Raw genomic sequence first — 22,781 nt, 5'->3', positions numbered from 1 at the left:
GAAAAATCTATTTTGTTTTGTTCCAAATCTGTACAGAACTTTTTTGTCTTTTTCTTTTTCTTCTTTAAATGTCAGATTTTCTCACAGAATAGAAATGTCGAAGTTTCGGTCAGCTCTTGTCAAAATTTTTCTGTTAAAATGCCAAGTTATATTTTTCCTTGAAGAGGGTATAGAAAGATAGAAAGAGATAGAATAGAGGGTCTTGCAGGTGGTCAAGAGGACAGGGTGTTAGGCTGGGAGTCTGAAGAACTGTTCTCATGCCTGTTTTATGACTTCATTCCTTAATGAGATGGTTTCTTCTTTACAATATGTAGTTAGATTGTAAGCTTTTCATGATAGAAACCGTCTGTATCTGTGTTAGTGCAGTACCTTGCACAGTGAGGTCCTGATCCTCATTTGGGCTTCCATGTACTCCTGTAATACAAATAAGCAGTAACAATATCTGATTATTTTTGTTCAGCTGAACTGATTTTCACTCTTCTTGTTAGGTGCCCACCATCTGGTTTACTCAGATAAAAATAATGAGGAATCTATGAGCAATAGATAACATATTGAGAGAGATCAAACATCTTGTATTATCGCTCATTTGTTTATACTCTGTTCAGTATTAAAATAGGAGCTATATTTTAGAAAAGAGCCTTTTAAATAAATATGTAACGAATAACACAGTGGAAAGCAGAAGAATGTAATTTATCCAACATAATTTCTGAAGTCTCACATCTACCAGAGAAAAAGAGCCCTCTCCTTTTTGCATTTCATCTTGTGTTAAATTTAAAGGCTACGTTTTGTACTTGTTTGTGGGTAAACATTTAACTTGTTCAATTTGCATTGCTGAATACATGAATGTTCTGGAGAGAATCAATGTGAGATAGCCTAAACACAGACATTCCATTAGATAAAATGGGTAAAAAAGCAACATCTATTCTTTTTGGTAAGTGTGGGCCAGTTTTTATAGAGAAAAGTAGTTTTGTGCTTGTGATTCACTCTGCTTGACAATCCCATGTGCTCTATATCCTCTAAATAAATCGTTCTACTTTCACAGTTTCTTAATCTAGTGCTCAGTTTATTGTACTTGCAGCAATTTAGCTGTACAGTACGTCTGAGTTGCTTACAGTACTTGTCTTTCCTTCTGCAGTTAGGCTGTTTGTCATGTATCTGCTTTTTGAGATTCAGAATTTAGCAGCTGGAATGGTTTCTGTGAGGTGCTCGGTATCCTTTTGAAAATAATGTTTATGCTGGGAAACTTTCTGATTCCAAATGCTCTTTATTAATATGAATAGGAAATTAAGTGAAGCAAAGGAAAGAGTTTAGAACTCTAATATATCTTGATATCAGAAGCTATAGACTCATGTTTCACAGATCTTGTAAATATGAAGATTTTTAAACTAAAAAATTAGCAATTTGTCAATGAACTTGGGTAAATCAGATTCTGTCTTAAAATAAAAAAATTGTCTGTAAAGTTATTAGCTACTGTTTTCATGATGAGGGGAGGCAACGAAGATTGAATTGGGACAAGATTTCAACCTAGTGGCATTTGTAGCAAAATTTCCCATTCACAATTTGTGACCCTTCATCCTTTCATATTTTATTAAAGCACTTCATGAGATTTGGGTCCTGTTAGTTCAGATAACTTTTCCCTTTCTGAAACTTTTCCGTTTTTCACATGCAACCAGATTTTGAAAGCAGACTTGGGAGTCTTTGGTCCCTGAGGCAGGAGGGGCTGAGCTCAGATGGTGGCATAATAGATATTTCCCTTTCTCCTCCCCTCATGACCACCCAAGGAGCAGCCAATTGTTGTGACTTCCCGGAGTACAAGAAATTGTTGTACACATGTATTACATATATGTTTGTAGTGCATGGTGTGTATATAAATATATATAGAGAGAAAAATATATAGAGGCAAATATATATAGATGATGCCCAAGGAGGTGCTTGACTTAAACGAGCAGGATAGAAAAATGTACATCCCAGAAGGGCAAGAGGGATAAAAATCTTCCTCTTCTTGAGGAAAATGTGTTGTTAAATGTGCAGAAAATAAAGAATGTAGGAGAAGCTCACACAATGGCTCCAAGAGGGAAAACAGACTTATTGGATTGGATAATTTAACTAACAATGGTAGGATGTCGTGAATTAAAGAGTTCTTTGGAGAAACATTGCAGAGTCTTTCAGCTTCCACACTTGAGAGAGAATCAAATTAACCATTTACATTAAATTGCAATATACATGCTTATGAATTCGAGTGCTCCAGAATCCATTGTTATGCAATTAGTGCAGCTACTGCAGTTCTGCCCCCAGACTGCTCGTACCTACGAAATCTGAGCACATACAGTTTTCGACAGAATCCTTCAGTCTCCAGCCTGAAAATATGTATGCTCAGCCACATTTTTGTGAGATAGCAAGAGCAAGTGTCTTCTCCAGTGAAGGGCCAAGATTATTGTTTTGTGGATCAAAGATTGTTATTCATATTTTAAAGGGGGAGATCCTGGGGTTCAGTCCCGATTCAAATCAGCATATTGGTGACTATTTCAAGTTAGCTGTAAAAATGAAGATCTGCTCTGATTATGTATATAAACTGCCAGTGTAGATACTACTGAAGTGTTTTAAACTACAATCTTTCTGTGAAGCCCCAACTTTCACACTGTGTTAACATACTGAAACTGCTGTGACATTCAGGGAGCATACTGTGTACTACTTGTTTTAGAAATGTCTTGCTAACAGTTGGGAACTTGGAGATACAGAGTCAATTCTGGGAAGCATTAAGGAGACGCTTAGACACTTAAATAAGCTAGATTCATCCCCTTTGATGGGCCCCCTTTTAAAAGGTTATACAAAAGAACTGTTTTGTTTGAGTGAATTGCCTGCTACTTTGTGAAAATCATATATAAATGAGTCCCAAATCAATACTCTTGAGGCTGCAAAAGAAAAAATATATATATAAAAGATAGATCAGGAGCTATATTTTAGCAAAAATGTCTCTTAAGTGCCGTTGTCTGACACTATGAACTCCAATCAATGTGTCACTATTTTGGAATTTGAAAGGAAATAGGGATCAGACCTGACAATCCAGAGCTGAAATTTGATGCTCTGGTCTTTTTGATAAACTGACAGGCAGTGAAAATTGCACACGTCTGCAGGGAATCAGGAGAAAAAGAGAGACAGTTTTGTAGAAAGTCTGCTTATGATTCACAAAGGCATGTGCTTTATCAAAATGGATTGCTTTTGCACTGTGTGGCAGGTTGCTTTCCTTTCTGAATGGAGGCTTTTGCAGCTTGTAAACGGCTGGGTTTTGTACACATCTATAGTACACTATGACTTTTATAGGTTTCCAATTTCATTGCTCTCTCATTCTTGCAAATAAAGCAAAATGGTTAAGAAAAGGATAACCAAAAAGGGATTAAGAACTTTGTTCAGAAAGGTTATTAAAAAAAAAATGCCTGTTCAAATTTAATACAAAGGCTTTAAAAACTAACCTGGATAGCTTTAGGTAACTGAAAAGGATTGTTCACATTTCATGATCCTAAACATCTAATCCATTCAATTTATATAGTGCTTTTTATTTGAGTCTTTCAAAGCACTTTGCAAACATTAAGTCTTAGAATATCCCGGGTAAGTAGGCAAATATTATTATATCCGTGTTACAGACTGGTAAATTTAAGGGCTATGCTATTAGGTGACCTCCACAAGGTCACAGAACAAGTATGTAAAAGCCGGGAGGACAGCCGAGGAGCCCTGACCTTCCCCTAGCCCCCACCCCCAGGGGCTGTTCTAACCACTAGAAAAACTTTTTGCTTTATTAAAATCTTAGAAGCAAATCCTGAACCCTGCCCACTATGGCTAAGTGGGCTTTGAATATGGGACAAAGGAATTGCCATGCTGGATCAGACCGTAGATCTATGGAGCTCAGTATCCCATCTCTGGGAGCAGCCAGTGCCTTCAGAAGGTTCAGAGAAGAAAGCCTGCAATGAAGGTAGCTAAGGGATAATTTGTTCCTGAAAAAGTATCCTCCCTACCCTTAAAACTCGTTGAGTCTGGTTTATACCCTATTTCATATGGATTGCTCTCCTTTCCAGTGATCTTGGGGTGGGGGGTGGTGTTATATTGTTTTTAAATACAGTGTCATCATCACTCTGTATTCCTTTAAGCCCTATAAACAGTTTGTTATGGGAACAACCAGCATGCAGGGGGAGTGGAAACCTCAGTATGGCTTCTCCCCTTCTGGGATCTTTTAGGTTTGCTGCTACTTTTTACCTGCGTAGAGTCTTATACCATAGGTGTTGCTGGTATCTGAGTGCCTTTAGGGTTACCATATTTCCAGTTCCAAAAAAGAGGACACCTGTTGTGTAGGGGAGAGGGGTGTATGATAGTGGAGGGCAGTGATATGCTGATGCCCTGCTCCTGCCCTCACTCCCAAGCCACAGCGCCCGCCCCCCCCCCACCCTGCTGCTTCTGCTCAGTCCCAACCCACAGACCACTGGCCCTGCCAGTGAGGGCAGTCCCAACCCACAGTACCCTGCCCCCCTGGGCCATGCTGGTGCCCCTCACTCCTGACTCGCAGTCCCCTGGCACTGCCAGTGCCCTGCACACCTGACCCACAGTTCCCCACCCCCTCAGTGCCCCTCACTCCCAAGCCACAGCTCCCCTAGCCTTTCTGGTGCCCCTCATACCAAGCATCTCCCAGCTGCCCTGCCACTGCAAGCAAGGCCAACGGCCCTGGTGCCACCAGCCCAGCCATGCAGCTCCCTCATGCTCCTGAAGGGCTCTCCCACCCCCTTCCCCTGATGGAGGGGCAGTTGCCTTCCCCACCTCCCCCATCCTGCTGTAGCCCTGGCACCCAGACAGCTTCCCCCAACACAGGCAGGGACCCGCCCCCCCATACACCCATCCCTTACACACACACACACACACACACACACACACACACACACACAGTCCCCAAGCCCTAGTCATCCAACCCCCACCCCCCACAGACTTACCCGCATCCAGCTGCAGGGGCTGCTCCCACCGCCCTGCCTGGCTGCATGCTGGCCACATGTATATGCACCCTGTTTCCAGTCGCCCTCCCCTGGCTCCCCCTAGCCCCAAGCTGGGAAAAACTCTGAAGCTGAGCTGACCAAAATCCCAGACATTTGATCATATTTTAAAAAAAGCCACCTGGACAGAGATTGGAGGATCCAAAAAGAGGACATGTCCAGGAAAACTTGGACGTATGGTAACCCAATGCCTTCTACAGTTCTTGTACAGGTTTACAGGAGTTGACCCATTGTGTTATGCCCAATTGACTGTAGCCTTTGAGACCTAAATGGCTTAAATGCCAGGACTTTTATTCCCATATGCCACATCAGAACAGTATTCTTACGTGGTTTCCTACATAAGGAATGCCCTTTGATATGCTGTATAAATGGTCAATTGCTTCCCTGTGATGTCAGGGACATTAAGCAGTTTTGGAGAAGATTGTCCTATCTGTAAAGACAGGTCAACAGGACACATAAAACTGGAATAGCTGGATAGAAACACTAGAAGTTTGGCGTCGTGATTTTATTGAGCATCTTTGAAAATAGGGTGCTAAATCATTTAGTCAGCTTAATGCAGCTGCCAGGGCAAAGGGTGGGACAGAGTGCGATGCAGTGTGGAAGGGATAGGGTCCTTAATGGGTTACAGAGTGAGAAAACTCATGCCATTTAAATCCACTCCAGTCCAAATAAAGCTGAAGTTATGTTCACTTCACTGGCTTGCATCTCTCAGAACCTAAAAACCCCTCTACTCTCTTTGTTGCTGGGAAAAGGGGTTAGGTTGCCCTATATTTTGGTACCAAAGAAGTGGAAAAAGTGACCAAGCCTGTCTTAAAAGGAGGTACTAACGTGTATAACACCAGGGGAAAACATGAAATCTTGGGCTGTTTTATCATCCATTAGCCTGCCGTCACATAGCGATGGCATTATATACAGTAAGTCTAAGAATCTCAAATTCATACCAAGCTTTATATTCGTGGATCCACTACATGAATCATGTGAAGTTGTGTCTGAAATAATTTTCTGCCAAGGCTAATACAGCTGTTTCATCCTTGTATCATATCAGGCAGTAAGCAGGGCATGATTGTTTATGCAGCTGGGGACCTTTTGCTTACTGGGTTCACTCTGCCTCTAACACTGCGGAGCATAATCTAAGTAACCTGTTATGTTCTATACAGCCACTTATGTGGAAGAATCAATAATGAAAAAGTAAGTATTGTATTATCGAATGGGAAGGAGTGTCATTTTGGCTACTCAAATACTGTTCATTCTGTGCTGATGTTTCACCAGAGATAAAATCCCCCTACACATATTGCAAGCAAGCACAAAGCCTCTACCTTTAAAAAAAATAACTGGACGGTTGTCTAGTCTGGTGTCTTTCCCTCTTAATGTATATTTTCACCTTGGGGAATGGCTGCCTGTTATTGATTTATCTAGGAAAAAATATAACCCAGAATATATTAAACATGGTAGATCCTATTTGAACTGGCAGCGCGTGTAAATTTTTAGCTCTTTAGTGGAGGCTAAAGCCTCAGCCACTCTCAGTTTTCTTTTTATGGATAGATTTCTTAAAAAAAGAAGACATTGTTATACGACTATTGATTTCCCAGTGTGCTTGTCGTTGTACCCATGCCGTGTCTTGTTCTAGCTTTGAGAACATCTTTAAGGGGATGCAGAAATGTAGCCCCTAGCATCTGCAACTGAATAGATACATTTTTTAATTAAGTAAGTTCCAAGCATGTTTGTGAATCCTGCTTTCTCCTGTGGACAATTTAACCCACAGGATCTGCACGAGCTGACTTGTCACACTAATGCGGCTGTTGCTTCAATTTTGGCCAGGCTGACAAGTGAAAAATAGATGTCTGTCATGTGACAAGCTTCTGAGTATAAATCCTGTTAGCATTTGCTCCTGAGAGAGAGAAGGGGTGATGGCAGAAGGGGAAAGAGAAAGGAGGGGAAGGGAGGAAGCGGCTGAAGAAGAAGGAGTGTTAACCGCTATTAAACCTGAAGGAAGCCTGCCTGAAGCCAAGGAAGACAATGCTAGGAGGTATAGTGGGAGCTAACAGTTTACTCTGTTCTGTCTTCAGCAGCAGATGTCACTATAGGCACCTGCTGAAATGAATAAAAAGAGTAAGTCAATAAAAGGATACACAGACACACGTACGGGGCAATAGTCAGGGGACATTTTCAGAGCTGTTTGATCCATATGAGGCATTTATTTACCCTGGAATTTTGAAGAAAATTATAGGAGAGGTTTAACTTAAAAAACCTCCACAAACCACCAGGGACTGAGTGAGCTCATCCAGTGTATGCTCGGGGGCTGGCAGCACTTTCTATTTATTTTTTGCAATCTAGATGGCACCTGTGTTAGTCACAGAGCACAGAGGCGAGCTTCATCTAATTTCTGAATCATCCACTATTAATATTGCTATTGAAAGTTTGTCTCCTGGCATTGTTACTTTGTGTTAAGCTAGCAAAAGGCATTAGACTAAACCTGTTTCTTTATAGAGCAGACCTAGCTTAGTGGGTTTATTTTACAGAGTTGGTATGCACATCTCAGAAGTAGAGCTTGCAAATGTTTGAAAGCTTCCTGGAAGCAGGAGAGGTTTTGATTCCCTCTGGCAAAAAAAAAAAAAGAAATAAAGTATGACGAATGCTAAACTTACACTTGCCCGAAGAAGATGTTCAGTGTTTCAGAGTATTTTTGTCTGCTACCAATATGTTGACATTAAATTCACAACAGTGGCAATAAAAGTGGAACAGCTTGGTGTGTCTTTCTCAAGCATCATGCACTGTATAAAAACCCACTCAGTTAAGAAAGGCAAGATCAACAAAAAAATCTTTTAACCTCATCAATCCAAAGAAATCTATTAAAGGCTAGGCCCTTCTCAGGTTTCAGTCTAAGGGTATGAAGGTTGAGGACAGTACGCAGAGGTCTGCTTCAGTGCTCTCTGTGTGATTGCCATCATCTGTTGTGGTTTCCAGGCTTGTCCAATGAGATTTGCTAATACTGTTATGTGTATGTCATGCCATTTCACTGAATGCAGATATATGGAGCATGTTACATCCAATATAATTCACCCTAAGGGGAAAATCCTGTTGCTACATTTCCCTTTATATAGCCCAGGATGCATTGTGGAGATAATACTGCCATAAATGCTCACATAAAGCAGAGACTGAACTTGCTCATTGACTCTGCATTAGAAGTGGAGCTGGAAAGATCAGAATTTGAAACTTCCACTAACCTTGGATCCAAGAAAAACCTTTAGATGTGGGTTTCTCATGAACCAAAAGCAATTTTGAAAATGATTTAATAGGGGTGTTTTACTGATCACCGAGTTACACTTAAACTATACCAATTCTGTGGAAAGTTAAATGGTGTTCAAGTTAGAAAATGCTGTGGGTAGTTGCATGTTAAGGGTCAATATCACTTCTTGCCTGAACAGCTCTGACTTGCCACCCCCAATGGAGCAGGGGAGTGGCTAGGAGCCAGGACACCTGGGCTTTATAGGTGCAGACAGAAATTACATTTGTCGTGTGATCATCAGAAGAGCACAGCTGCAGAGTGCTCCGATCACAGGACAAATTAACTGTCATTGTATTGAGGGTTCACATGAAGGCGCTTCAAAGCAGAGCACCTTCATTAACTTGTGTCTGCTCTGGTGGTTGGACTGCTGCAGCCCAGTTCCGCCCCCCCCCCCCCAAATGTCGTCTCAGGATGGGAAGGGGGGAAAAAAGAGAGAGGAAGGAGCTCGGATTGGTATTTGATCATCCTGTGCTAGAGTGGGGGCAGGTGGATGGAAGCTGAGGCAGGGGAGCTGGTGGGGAGAGGGGCAGGGGTCGGGGCTATGGGGAAGAGACTCGGCCTCTCACTGGGTCGGCTCCAAATTCATGCTCAGTCCTCTACCCTCCCAGCCCAACAGTTGGTGTCTGCTGGGTCAGTAGGATTGGTCTAACTCATGATGTTTTCTGTGAAGCACAATGACTCAGACTGGGGAGCTGCACTACTGTCTGCGCCTTATATCTGTTCTGGGTGATGAGGGGGGAAGCTGGAAGTGGTGCTTTCTGGGATGCTGAAGGATTACAGATTGGTCATTTTATCTTCACAGAGCAGACTTAAGTTATCCTAACATGAGCTAGGTAGCATGGCCTGGAGTTAACTCTTGCCTAAAGTGACATAACTTTGAGACACTCAGAGAATGCTTAATGTGGGTTAACTAGCATCAACATTTTGGTTTTAAATGCCCTTAATACGGTCTGAGTGCAATACACAACGTTACCTTGATGTTCTGCATTTTTGATCCATATGAATAGGTGGAGTAACAAAGCAGTCTTTCAAGAAGATGAAGTCTGCTGTAAGCAAGTCAGTAATACCCCAGTTTACATATATATTAAAATGCCTTTAGCTTCAAAGCTCTAACAGCCAGAATTGGAGAAGTAGAGGTTGTGAGTAAAAAAGTGATTTTTTGGTATAGTTCCTGCTTCTGTCCTGGTTCACTCACCAGTAGATAACTGACAGGATTAGCATGGAAACAAAAATGCTTCTCAGCATCACATAATTCCTTGGCCAATGTTGCAGTACCATTGAGACCATCAGGTGTCCAGAAGTAGGAGGCCAGGAGACCTCGGCATCCAAAGGAGTGGGATCTGACTGTGTAACTCTACCACACTTGCCTCTGCTGACAATTCACAGAAACACATTAATTTCAGCTGCTCTAATTCACAGTATCACTATCACGATAGAAGATAACAGATGAAGCTATAGTAAATTTAGGAGGGAGTAACCTATGCAGACTTTGCTCCATTCTATTTGTTCCTGATGCTAGTTCTGAAAAATTCAGTTTTTAAATAACTGTATATTCCACAGGGTAGAGGCAAGTCCCTCAGCATTTTTTCATATGACTGGTCACGTGACTGGTGATGAGTATGGTACAAAAATGGGGGGAGAGGGAGGATTTCCATATGAAAGACTCAATCTTTTCTGATTTTCCTACTTCCTTCTCTGCTAAATCTTGCCTTACATAGCTGAAAGCAAAGTACACTTGACATCAGAGACGGACCAGAAACATTTATCCAAACCTGAGGACATGCGTCTACCAGACTGTAGAACACACTGCACATGGTGAACATAACTACTTTTGTCCCTTTCTAGTTGGCTCCACAAAACATATACATCCCTTGCAATGTGTCAGTGCCTCTTGAGGGGTGTAAGTTGTAGCCATGGCGATCTAAGGACATAGGCAGACAAGGTTCTTTGGGTAGATCTGATACCTTTTATTAAACCAACTCAAATAGTTGGACCCTGCTGAAGGGTGTTTGTGCCCAAAAGCTTGCAAAGAACATTTTTTCAGCTATTTGAGTTGGTCAAATAAAAGATATCAGATTTACCGAAAGGACCTTGTCTGCCTAGTGCCTTTTGGGCATTATCATCTGCACAGAGCTGTCTAAATTGAGGCACCAGCAAAACCATTTGAGTTTCATGTGGATTTTACCCCTCTGTCACAGGATAGTCATGGCTGTTCTCAAGGCTGCAGCTGAAAAGCAAGCCCTGCTGCTCAGTGTCACCCCACACTAAAAAAGTGTGGCTGTTTTTGGGGTGTCCCTAGAAACGCTTCAGGGAGCTCAGTCTTAGGTACGGTCTGAGAGCAGTGCCAGAGCGTGTCCAGAGCTCAGTCCTAGGTATAGTCTGAGAGCAGTGCTGGACTGCTCTAATGGCAGTTGCATGGCATTTTTTCAGTAATTGGTGTGCACTGCCTAGGAGTGAGTGGCCAGGGGTCGTTTCTTTGTGACAGTCTGGGGACTGCCACAGAGACAGTTCATATGCACATTAGGCAGCAACAAGGGCACAGACAGAGAGGAAACAGAAGTGATTACCTTAGCCTGCTCTTTGCTTGGGGGCTGCAGAATACCCCTCCAACAGGACACATCCCCATGGCAGGGAACCCCTGTGTACAGGGGATAAGTGAGGGCCTGCATGATTCTTCTCCGCTGCCACAAAACATTCCTATGGTCCTGTGTATTAGGAGCTTTACCATGTCTCAGAGAAGCATCAGATCAATCATTAACTAACACTAGGATTTCATTAGCCCATAATTATCCTTTTGGGCTCAAAAAGCGTGTTCATCTGTAATGCACCTACAGCAGTGATCAAACTGTATTTGATCTGCCTACTTTTCTGTGCAGCCTAGCTCATTCTTAGCCTTACTTGTGCCCTGGACCTGAGTTGAATCCCTGGGACTTGACCTTCTCTCTCTTCCTTTTTTATCCTTTGTATCCAAGTGCCTAGCCTTCCAGCTCCTTCTAAATAAACCATCTCTTGAGCACTTAGCAGAAGAAGAGCCTTTATGCAACTGACCCAGAACTCAGATAACCTGGGACTTGACCTGATCTGCTTATGGGACTATGTTGGTTGCAAAGGTTGTGCAGTCCAGTCCACACCTGGGGAAGGAAAAGCTCCGTGTTTTTTCCCTCTACACCACTTACCCATGCCAAAGCAAGGCAGACCTGGCCAATGGTTGTTGGAGGTAGTAGTAGCCCTTCCGACTCCAAATTCTTGTTTAGACACTGGGGGGCCAAGAGGTGAAAATAATTGGAGAGGCCTCTTGAGATGTATGGTGAGAGAAAGGCTAGTAAATCAATACATGCTATGGGATAGCATAGAATCTGAGGTTGCATGATAATGGCAGTAGCTGAACTTCATATTGATGCAGCAGGGAATGATTTTTGCTATGGTAATGATTGTTAAGAGTGGGGAGTGAGCTGGATGATATATTTCTATATAGGTATATCTGGAAGATAGACTTTAAACCCACAGTAGTCTTGTTCATTTGGAATTGTGAATTATTTATCCCGAGGTAGTTACATAGTGGGCATAAATATTTACCAAATTGATAACTCAAACATTTGGGTTAAAAAAGTACTCCTACTATCCATGTAGCAAGGTCAATGAGCTGTTTAACAGTTGTGTTTTAGTTGCATCTGGAAATATTGAAGAAAATCATCCAATCCATTCGGTCTTACCAGTTAAATATACTTTAGAGGGTAAAGTATCTTTTAGCCTCTTTAAAATAATAGCTGTGATTATGGCACGCTAATATGGCACACTCTATACTACATAACATGTTATGAATAGCATGCTGAGTGTTTTTTTTAGTATATGTAAATTACATAGAAGCAGAAGGGATACATCTCTGAACTGTTTTTGTAGAGCTGATTATAGGTCTAACTGCTATAGGAGGAGTCTGAAAGAGCTTTGTTGAGAGGCATTGATTGATTAATAAAGAGTGCAGCAGCAACAGACAAAACATCGCAGTTATAGATTTTCCATACTTTATCTTCAGGGCTCTTAAGGATACAGTGGTGATCAAATAGTGGGGTTTTCTTTCACCTTGCAGTAACTTGCAACAAATCAAGGCATTCTGCAGTACCACAGAATGGCTTTCTGCAGAACACAGTAAAAGGGAACTCCTCCACAATCACGACTTTGCAGTGAGACACAGCCCTTTTCCCTTCCACTCTCCGTTACTGAGAGATGTTTCTAACAATATTTTAAAGTAGTGTCCCAAATTTAGAAGGAAAGTGGGAACACTCGAGCATTCTATTTTTATAGCATCCAAAATGTAAGTGGAAAGTCACATGCAAAGCATGTGCGCATTTTAGTGCTGATAATAGGAATAGAAGACTTGTTAAGATCAGTTGTTAGAATCAAAATTAAGCACCCAGGGCTCTAGTTAAAAAGGCATTTGTTACAAGACTATAGCATTATGTACCTGATTAACAAAGAGACTGAAGAGATAAACAGACCCAGAGTAGCATGGAAGCAGGGAAGAGCTGACTTGGTATTTTCTTGTGAAACTCCTTGCTAGGAAATCCTGGTTAGGAAAATACCCAGTTTCACTCACTGAAGGACAGATCATGCCTCGATCTCTGGAAATAATGTGGATCCTTATTTATTTCTCTTCCATTAGCTGCTGTTTTGCTGCACCTCTGCAACAAACATCTAAATAGGAGCAGAGGGAAGAACTGCCACATCAGACCGATGCTGCCTCTACCACAGAACTTCTTCTTAAAGAGACACACACATTTGAATGTGGGTTGTTGTTGTTTCCCAGCTATTAAAGGCAAATTCTTTTCACATTGTACATTTTCTAGCCAATACACATTTGAAGATGCTCAAGCAACTTGAAATTTGTTCTGCTTTAAAAAAAAAAAAAAAAGTTGAAAGAAGATTCAGCTCTTCCTCTTGCCCCTAAGTCCTCTGGCCTTTTCTGGGGTTTAAGAATTTTGTTTTTCTATTACAAAAAAATTTTTTTTTCTCGCAGATAAGAGGCTCATACAAGCACCAGGGGACATGGGCTATACACAGAGTGCCATCAAACGGACAAAATAAACAAACAGAAGGGAAAAGGAGGAAATGCAGCAGCGGTGGGCAGAGTTAAACATTTTGCAGACAGTCGTGTGTTTTTTTTGTAATAGATCATATCCTTTTAATGGCTTTATTGCTTTTTAAATATTTTGGATTTGATTTAAAAAAAACCCTTTTCATGTATCTTCATTGTAAAGCAACGAGAGGAACAGTAGTTCTGTGTCACAAGCAGCATTTCGATATATGTATATTTTATTTTATTAGGTTTTGTGAATTTTATATGAAGATGATTTAAGGATTTCTTCTGGGAATTATTTCTATAAATATTTCCTCAGTTTCCAGCTGCAGTTTCAGTTATCTTGGATATTTACTTCCTGCCAGTGCCCTAAACTATACTTCACAAGACTGTATGTTAGTAGTGGCCAAAGTGATATGTATACAAACCTCTGAATAGCATTAACAAGCACTCCCTCGTGTCTGTGCCTTGGGAGGGACTGGACCCCTCTTCTCTTTTTTTTTGGTAAAAGTTATCTCTGAAGATCTCATAGTCAGAACATCATTACTAATGATATTTTCCATTTTCAGCACGTATTGAAGAAAACCCTTTTGTTCCACATGCAGCCCACACAATGACGCAGCAGTCCCTCCTTTTTTGCTTCTGATGTTGAAGTGTTATGCAGGTTTAAATTAGAAATTTTAAAAAAGTGGGCCACTTCATCAGCGGGTGTAAATTAGCATAGCCGTGTGGCAGCAAATGGCACTGTGCCAATTCCACCAGCTAAGCATCTGGCTTCTGCTTTTAAACTTTATTTAATAGGCTGAAAGTGTGATACAATAAAGGTCATTCATGACATGAGTGTGGATGGTCTTAGTCCAGTTCCCAGTTGTCCAGGTGTCTGCATTGACAAATAGCTGCTTGTGCTGAACGTTTTCTGGGTATTAAAACAAAGAACCTTGGTGCTGACAGTCTTATTACTTTACAGGAGCACCACGCTCATACAACCCTGTCCCCGCTTCCCCCACCCCAAATGCTATGTCAGGAGCTGCCTTTGTGATAATCAATAAGAAACATAAACACATGCAGACTTAATGCATGCCAGACTCTGAATGAGGTTTAGCCAGCAGCAGGTCTCAGATACAAGCAGAGAAAATCCCTTCCTATTGACCCAGCCAGAAACCAGTTCAAACCTGAACATTGTTTGCCTGCTGTATACACCTGCTCCTAATCATCATTTGTTTGAGCACATCTCTTGAAGATGAGAACATAGGACATTGTCCTTCCACGTTCTCTCTCATCTGAATATCCCAACCTTTAGTTAATTTAAGGTGTACATTGTTCCTGGGTAAGAAGTCTGCATGGATCACCTCACTTACTCTTTACGTACAGCTGCCTCTGTGATGGAAAGCAGAAGATATTGAACGGTACGTGGGCACACTGCACAACAGATCAGGGTGAGAAAATCACGCTCACTTGTGCATCCAGGAGAAGCTGTCAAGCAAAATTTTAACCAGATTGTTATTAGCAGGAATATGGTCCGAGTTAATGTGGGATAGATTGTGCATGCAGCAGCATGGTGCCCCTAGCACCATCTGGGCATTGTGTCAGTACTGACTCATAGGGCAGGGTGCCACCTACTGACTCACTGCACCATCTCTGTGTCCTGGTAGGAGACAAGGGGCCAGTGCCTCATGGCCTACGCTGAACCTTACTCATGCCAGGTGGTCTGGGCCACTGGAACCTTAACAAGGAGTACAAATAAACAGGGATCGCTGTAAAGCAGATCCGGTAGGGTTGCTTCACTGCCCTAGTATATAGGAGAGAGAGACAGACTGGTCCAAGAAGGATGGAAGAGAGCATCATTTGTTTGCCTTGGCCACAATAAATACGTTTGCACAATGTGTGTGTATATGCATGTGTGTGAAAGAAAGAAAAAGAGGAGGAAAAATAAAGCCTGTGTCTGATAGGCCTGAACCGTGTTTGTATCTTAATACATGGTAGGATTGCACAAGAAAAGCTTTGCTTCACTCAAATATTACTCCTGTAGTGGTGCCAAGGTCAGTTTTGCTCCATATGAATGCTGACCACGTTGCTGGGAGCTGTCTGGGGTGGGAAGGAGGAGACTTGAATACCCAGTTCTGCTTTTCAGAGCAGTATCCTTTGCTCTGGTACACTCAATCCATTGCTTCTGCTCTCTCTTTCCCATTCTCCTTAAAACCCTCACCTGGGCTAAGTGCTCATATTCATGGAGCCTCTCCCCAGACTGATTTTAATTCTCATCTGCTCCTAGTAGATTTTATTTTAATGTAAATAAAAGCATAAAAATAAAACATGTTGCTTTCTGCCCCCTTCCTGAGATGCCAACTTGCATGGCAAGGTGAACGGCTGGTGGCACTTACCTCATCCTACCACACTGGCTCTCTCTCTTGCTTTACTTGCATCTCGTACTGCTGGGAGGGAGCAGCAGAGACTGGCAGCAGAGACTGGCTTGTAGAACCGAGTAAGAAAAGGATGGCAAAATTGATGGCATCCAGACAAGCAACTGTGAGGGAGCTAGGACGGCAGGTTGCCTTCATTGTGCTTATAACACTGTGGTGGCAAAGAGCTGTTAGCATGGTGTTCATAAGCTTGATGCTTCTTAATCATAGCTCTGCCTTTTGGAATTGTCTGGCCTCCAGTCAATTTTTAGGGGCAGTGGAAGGGTGCTAGTTTTAGCCTCTAAGGCTCACGTGGTTTGAAAAAAGGCGCTAACGCAGCCGCTGAAATCATCTGGGACTGTCCCTAGATTTCTTCCTCTCATAGTACAGAAGGGCTCTTGACTCTAAAATGTTCTGCTCCAGCAGTACCAAATTTTTCTGACCTTCTGGGACCTCAGTGTAGGCCACTTACTCATTCAGGTTAGAAAAGTTGGTTGAGAGGGGTAAAATATTGGGGCATTGTGTGTTTGTGTATGCACAAAAGTGGATGGGGAGGGGAGAGGGCATTCAGTGTGACAGTGGGGCATTTTTAGCTCTCAGTTCCTAAAGACACAGGGTCCAAGGAATTAGATTTTCTATTTTCTTACGCATTTGTGGTGCCAACATATACATCTGATAAACTGAAAAGGGCTGAAGTGCAGAGCAGTCGTTCCTGTCCAGCCACTGGGCCAGTATGCCTGCTTCTGCTCAAAGGCTCCAAACCCAGAAATCCACTATTGAGAATCCTCTAGAGATGTATCCAAGGGTCACTCTCAAGTACACCAGAGACTGAGGTCTCGAGTGCATCAAGAGAGGAACTGCATGGAGCTGCCTCACTGCTGTGAGCATGTGAGCAGGAACTAATGGGTAGGAGATGCTGCTTCCCCAGTGCAGACCTGTGCCCTGCATATTCTCCCACTGCAGGCAGAGGTCCTACTGTTGTCAGATACCATTGCTGAGCATTTTATATAGAAGGTGACCCACAGAGGCTGATTTTCCTGTGCAAACTTTAATGAAAATAAAAAGAAAGCAGCTCATAACTCAGCCGTGAACAGCAGCCAAAGGGGATTTTTTTTTTCACTGCATCTATATGATTTTGAGCCTCTCTGTCTTTAATGATTTTACTTCTCTGAAAAGGTTTCAGAACTGCATATGCAGAGGTTTTTCTATTGGAGCGCCACCAAAAAGTCTATGTAAGCACAATATGTGGGGAAAAAACATGTCTCGAAAATATTATCTAGTGTAAGAGGAGTCTATGCATTGGCAAGAGGTTTCTGCCCTCTCCCAGAGTCCTGACACAAAAAAAAATCAAAGCTACCCTAAGGTTTGAAAGCCTGATTTATATTTTTCACAAGGGGTGGAAAGGGGTCTGTATAATAAACAGGCAGCTGCATAGAAACAGAATGGAAGAACTGTGTGATTAAAACAGCCTGGAAAAAATGACTAAAATTGTTTCTACTCTGTACTCAGCTCATACCTCCTCTGTTGTCTCAATGAGCTACTTTGGAGCCAGTGCTGAAATCCCACATTTCATATAAGGCCCTTCTTATTATAGCAAAGGTAAAGATATTTCAGCCTGAGAAGGCTGAATTATGTAGTGGCACTAGATTTGTGCTCTCTTTTGCCCAGCTCCTGTTAGCCAAAGCTGCTTGGTAATGCATTAAATGATGCAACACAAAGGATCTAACAGCATCTGCAGTGGCTCGGGTTCTTAGAAACATGTAAAACTCACCATAAAATGAATATTGCCAAAGCTCTCTCCCATTTCCATATTCCCTTCACATTGTGTTCATGTATAATAGGCTTCCAGGAATGTTCATGACCTTACAGCTGTCCCTTTTGTTTACAGTCCAGTGCTCTGTCCTTGAGATATGTTGCACACAGACATGAAGACACAATCATGGCTTTAGGCCTCTGCCTACCTCGCTGGAAAAAAATATAGCTTCTATAGGAGATGCTCTCCACTCAGTACTGTGGCAGTTGCACACATGTAATTAAAATTGGGTGAAAAAATTAGAGGTAAGAATAAAAGAATGAAAGCTCATGTCACACCATAGGAACACAACTCTGTTTGCTGCAGAGATTGCAGTAAAAAAAACCTGTTCATGTTTTGGGAGGGGTTGGAGAGGGGAGGGATGGAAACCTTTTCTCTTTCCTGCCTAGAAAAGAATGCTCCACTGCATTTCCTATGGCTTGATTCTATTTTTTAAATGATTTTCTTGTCTCTAGAGGAGAGATGGTATCTTACTCACATGGAGGCTGCCCGTGTTTCTTACTCACTGTCAGTGTCAGCACACAATCGATGCACATTTATGCTGTTACTTCACCACTTTGATGTTGATGATGTTTGGTATATTTTTGCTGTCCATGCAAATATAAATCTTTTCAAATGAATACATTTTCCTGCAAATAATTTGCTTCCTGACTGGTGCTCAAAATAGCCTTGTCCTCGTCTTTACCTGGTGTCTGAGAGGCAGTGTGCAACTTTCCTTCAGACCACAAACTCGATATTTCTCTGAGAAAACAGGACACATATAAGTTTTAGGTATCCAGCTTCTCATCCTTGTTAGTACTTTTTATAAGCATTGGGGTGCTTTATTTATGATGCAACACTGTGTTTATGGACCATCTAGAGCTGAATTTGACCTGTTCTGGTTATAACTAAAATGTAATAGTGAATTCAGGGCTGCATGGAGTTACTGAAGGTAGCTCCAGTCCCAGAAATGCCATAGCCATGTTAGCATGATGCTCTACTCAAGCTTTTTAGCCCTCCTGTGACATGCTGTAGCATATTTAATTAACAGCTCCACGTGTGGGGCCTGGCCAAGAAGAATGTGAATGGTGCTGTAGAGACTAGCAGCTGTGAGATACTACTGAGGAGTATGCTGGCTACACGATGAACGGATGGCTGTTTATAACTCTAAATATTTCTCCAACTTTTCTGTTTGCAGTAGAAAAGGTCAACCATCAAGTTAAAGAAGTCTGAGTGAATGATCGCCGCTTCTTCAGTAGGCAGTGAAAGTTGAATTGGTGGTCTCTGCATTGATGATGAGCATTCACAAATTTGAGATATTTGGAGTTTGGGTCCACACTCATCTCACTAGTAGCCTTATAGCTGGTGTGGTGGAATGCCGGGCTAGTGGTTCCAGCACCGCTTAGGGGAGCCGCGGGCTTTGCGAAGCTGTGCGAGCGCGCGGCTTGTGGGGCGGGATTGGAGGTAGCTTTATAGCCGCCCTCGAGGTTCACCGAGTTGGCACAAGTAGACGGCTTAGAGTAAGTTGTTAGTTTTCTTTGTAATAAGTCTATAGGATGTCTGTTGGTTCACGAGGTTCCAGAGCCAGCCCTTGCGTTCCAACACTGGAACTAGTCCAATGCGAGGTGCGGCTGCTGACTCCTTAAGTCCCAGAACTGGTCAACGGCTCATTGAGATGGGATGTTAGTAGTAGAAATTATTACAGAGTAGATATAAGGTAAAGCAAAAAGGTTTTATTCACTCACCTGGCCTCACCCTCTTACGAGTAAGAGGGGAGGCCGGTTGGAACGAAGCTGCAGTAAATACAAATATAGCGAGCGTAGATATGCTGTCTAAGCTACGATGAGAGGCAGTCGAGAAGTGGAGTCTCCGATGTTTCTTCAGTTACAGTATGCTGGATACAAAGGGGGTCTGTTGGTTCACGGGGTTCCAGAGCCAGCCCTTGCATTCCAACACTGGAGCTAGTCCAATGCTAGGTGTGGCTGCCTGCTCCTTAAGTCCCAGAACTGGTCAACAGCTCATGAATGGGATGTAGAGTACAAAACTGTAACACGGTGAGTTGTTGTCAATTGTCGGGTTTTCGAGGCCTTTGTCTTCGCTGGGATACACCCAAGCAGGGAGGCTGAGAACCGGTCTGCGGGGTGATCGGGCCTACAGAGTTTTCCAGTTGTCGTCTCTGCCGCTTCCTGCTTCTTTGCCTCTTTTATAGATGTTGGTTGGACTGCCTCTATGACACTAACTATGATATAAGCTAAGCATACATGGATAGGATAATTTCTTTTACATAATAGTTACTAGGCAGATTCTCTACATAAGTTTCATTTCTGAAAAATTAACACTTTTTAGATAAGAAGTAAAAGTTACAGAATACAGGTGTGTGGCTTACTGCCAATAGAGAATAGTACCAGGCACTTGCTTTGGTTAACAGTGAAGGCTTCAAGGTTACATAAATGTGATAGTGCCGCGCAGCAGTTATACAGAAAAGAGAAAAGAAAATAATCTAAAAAGAAAATAATATAAAACAGTTACAGCTGGAAACCTGCACAAGCTCTGAAGTTAAGATCCGAGTCCAGATTTCCCTGAAGGCTGGAGGTGTTTGGATCCATCATTTTCATTCAACCTTGTTACTTTGATAGAAAGGCTTCAATCGTGAAGTTTAGATCCCAGACCTAGATATGGACTGAACTTCTCCAAAGTTGCGGGGCACTGTGATTGCAGAGACATTGGTCAACTTCTTTGAAAACTCATGGTGATCAGAAGAGGTCCTGGACAATTGGAAAAAGGTAAATACAGTGCCCATATTTAAGAAAGGGAAGAAGGAAGATCCAGGGAACTACAGACCAGTCAACCTTCCCTCAATCCCAGGAAAATCGTGGAGCAGATCCTCAAGGAATCTATTTCTAAGCACTTGGAGGAGAAGAAGGTGATTAGGAACAGGCAGCATAGATTCACCAGCGTGAGTTCATACCTGACCAACCTGATGACATGACTGTCTCCGTGGACGTAGGGAAACCAGTGGATGTGCTATACCTTGACTTTAGCAAGGCTTTTGATACGGTCTCCTAGAACATTCTTGCAGGCAAGCTAAGAAAGTACAGGCTAGATGAACAGACTGCAAGGTGGATAGAAAACTGGCTGGATCATCAGGCTCAGAGGGTAGTAATCAATGGCTTGATGTCTAGCTGGCAGCCAGTATCCAGTGGAGTACCCCGGGGTCACTTCTGGGGTCGGTTTTGTTCAATATCTTCATCAGTGACCTGGAAGATGGCATAGAGTGCACCCTCAGCAAGGTTGCAGATGATACCAAGCTGGGGGAGAATAGTAGATATGCTGGAGGGTAGGGTTAGGATTCAGAGAGTCCTAGACAAATTGGAGGATTGGGCCAATCTCATGAGGTTCAACAAGAATTAAGTGCAAAGTCCTGCACTTAGGACAGAACAATCTCATGCACTGGTATAGGCTTGGGGCTGACTGGCTAGGCAGCAACTCTGCAGAAAAGGACCTAGGAATTACAGTTTACAATAAGCTGCATATGAGCCAATGGCAGGGGGTGGTGCTTAAATTACAGTGGCTCATAATTAAAGTGCCCAGAGCATCAGGTGTATCAGCACCCCTACACTGCCACACTAAAAAATAGCAGCGGTGCTTTAACTAAAGTTTGTTGAACAAGGTTTATTTAAAGCACCCCCGCTGCCATTTTTCAGCACATGGATGCTGATACACATGATGCTGGAGTCTGCTGGAGTGTGGTAATTACATTTAATTAATTGAGTCTGCTCCAATACACTGTAATTACATCATGTTGGAGCAACCTCAATGCATGTGTATAGACATCCATTTAATTTAGAGAAGAGGAGGCCGAAGTGGGATTTAATAGCAACCTGCAACTACATGAACGGGAGTTAAAAAGAGGATGGAGAGGAACTGTTCTCAGCAGTGGCAGATGATGGAACAGGGAGCAATGGTCTCAAGCTGCAGCAAGGGAAGTTCAGGTTAGATATTAGGAAAAACTTTCTCACGAGGAAGGTAGTAAAGCACTGGAACAGGCTACCCAGAGAGGTTGTGGAATTTCCTTAGAGGTTTTTAAGACCCAGGTAAACAAACCTTGGCTGGGATGATCTAGTTGGGGTCCTGCTTTAAGCAGGGGGTTGGACTAAATGACTTTCTGAGGTCCCTTCCAACCCTAACTTCCTATGATTTGATGATTCTGTGATCTCTGATGTGAAGGTTGGGGCCATCACTACTTTGCTAAGTTCAGTGGCTGGATAGCAGCTGCCATGTATTCATGTGCTCATGCACGTTAGCAAAGGCCTGTGCCACAGCCCTGGTAGGCTTCAGGTGCTGAATGTTCCCCTTGCTGCTGGGTCGCATGATAGCTCCATATGCTTTTGAAGCTCCCCCTGGTTACCAGGTAGCCAGCAACCCTGGTTTGAGCACATTTTTCTAGCATCAGCTCTCTGGTTGATACCCCTCCTTGAAATTGAACCTTGCAGTCCCCCTGCCCTGAGCCCCCAGGACTCATGGTTACTCTTCAGTATCTTAGGCAAATCTTGCATCGGTGGACTTTGTGGGTCCACTGGATTGGCCCTTCAGGGAGACATGAGAGCTGAAGCAAATAGATGTGGACTCTCCAGGGTGAAGGATTGCTATAAAGAATCACTGTTTGCTTTAGCCAGTGCCAGAGATAACCAGATCCAGGTAAAACAATAAGCTCCCACACAACATTTCCTGCCTCTGCTCCCTCACTCTTCTTCTGTGGGATTTGGGTCAGCATCCTTTCATGTTTGCAAGTCCCCTTACTTGGACCACAGCCCACCAGCTCCAGGCTTCTCTCAGGTCATAGAGTATCTCTTGACTACCCCTGTCGTCAGATCCATGAGATCTATCAGGTCCAGCAGCCAAAAAACACTCCTCCTTATTCAGGAAAAATGTTCTTTTTTAGTTCCTCTCTGAGTCCTCCCTCATGTTACTTCCTCAGTTTGAGGATCATTGGTTTTTATAGTTATAGTCTTTATATTAATGTTATAAACAGCATAACTGAAAGGGCCACTACTTGGTAGTGTTCAGTAAAAGCAGTGTTTTCTGATACACAACATCATCAGTCATCTTTTTTTGTTAGCAATAATATCTCTAGATTTGAGCCTCTTCATAGTTTCATAGTTTCTAGGGTCGGAAGGGACCTGAGCAGATCATCTAGTCC

The 22,781-nt window shown here is 42.7% G+C and overlaps 1 protein-coding gene and 1 long non-coding RNA gene across 2 annotated transcripts in view; one reads left to right on the top strand and one right to left on the bottom strand.

The window, feature by feature from the left end:
• The window catches only part of MAMLD1 (mastermind like domain containing 1), a 306,125-nt gene that overhangs the window by 57,639 nt on the left and 225,705 nt on the right, over nucleotides 1–22,781 (top strand). The gene's annotated exons all lie outside the window — the stretch shown is intronic.
• LOC109313621 lies at nucleotides 64–11,988 on the bottom strand. Its single transcript, XR_002102102.1, has 2 exons — nucleotides 11,493–11,988; nucleotides 64–414 (listed from the first exon to the last, which is right to left on the bottom strand). It is a non-coding gene; the product is annotated as an uncharacterized LOC109313621 (long non-coding RNA).

This window comes from Crocodylus porosus, unplaced genomic scaffold, assembly GCF_001723895.1.
Source record: "Crocodylus porosus isolate Cpor-Errol unplaced genomic scaffold, CroPor_comp1, whole genome shotgun sequence".
In the NCBI taxonomy this organism is placed as follows: Eukaryota; Metazoa; Chordata; order Crocodylia; family Crocodylidae; genus Crocodylus; species Crocodylus porosus.
This window is presented reverse-complemented; position numbering and strand designations above follow the sequence as displayed.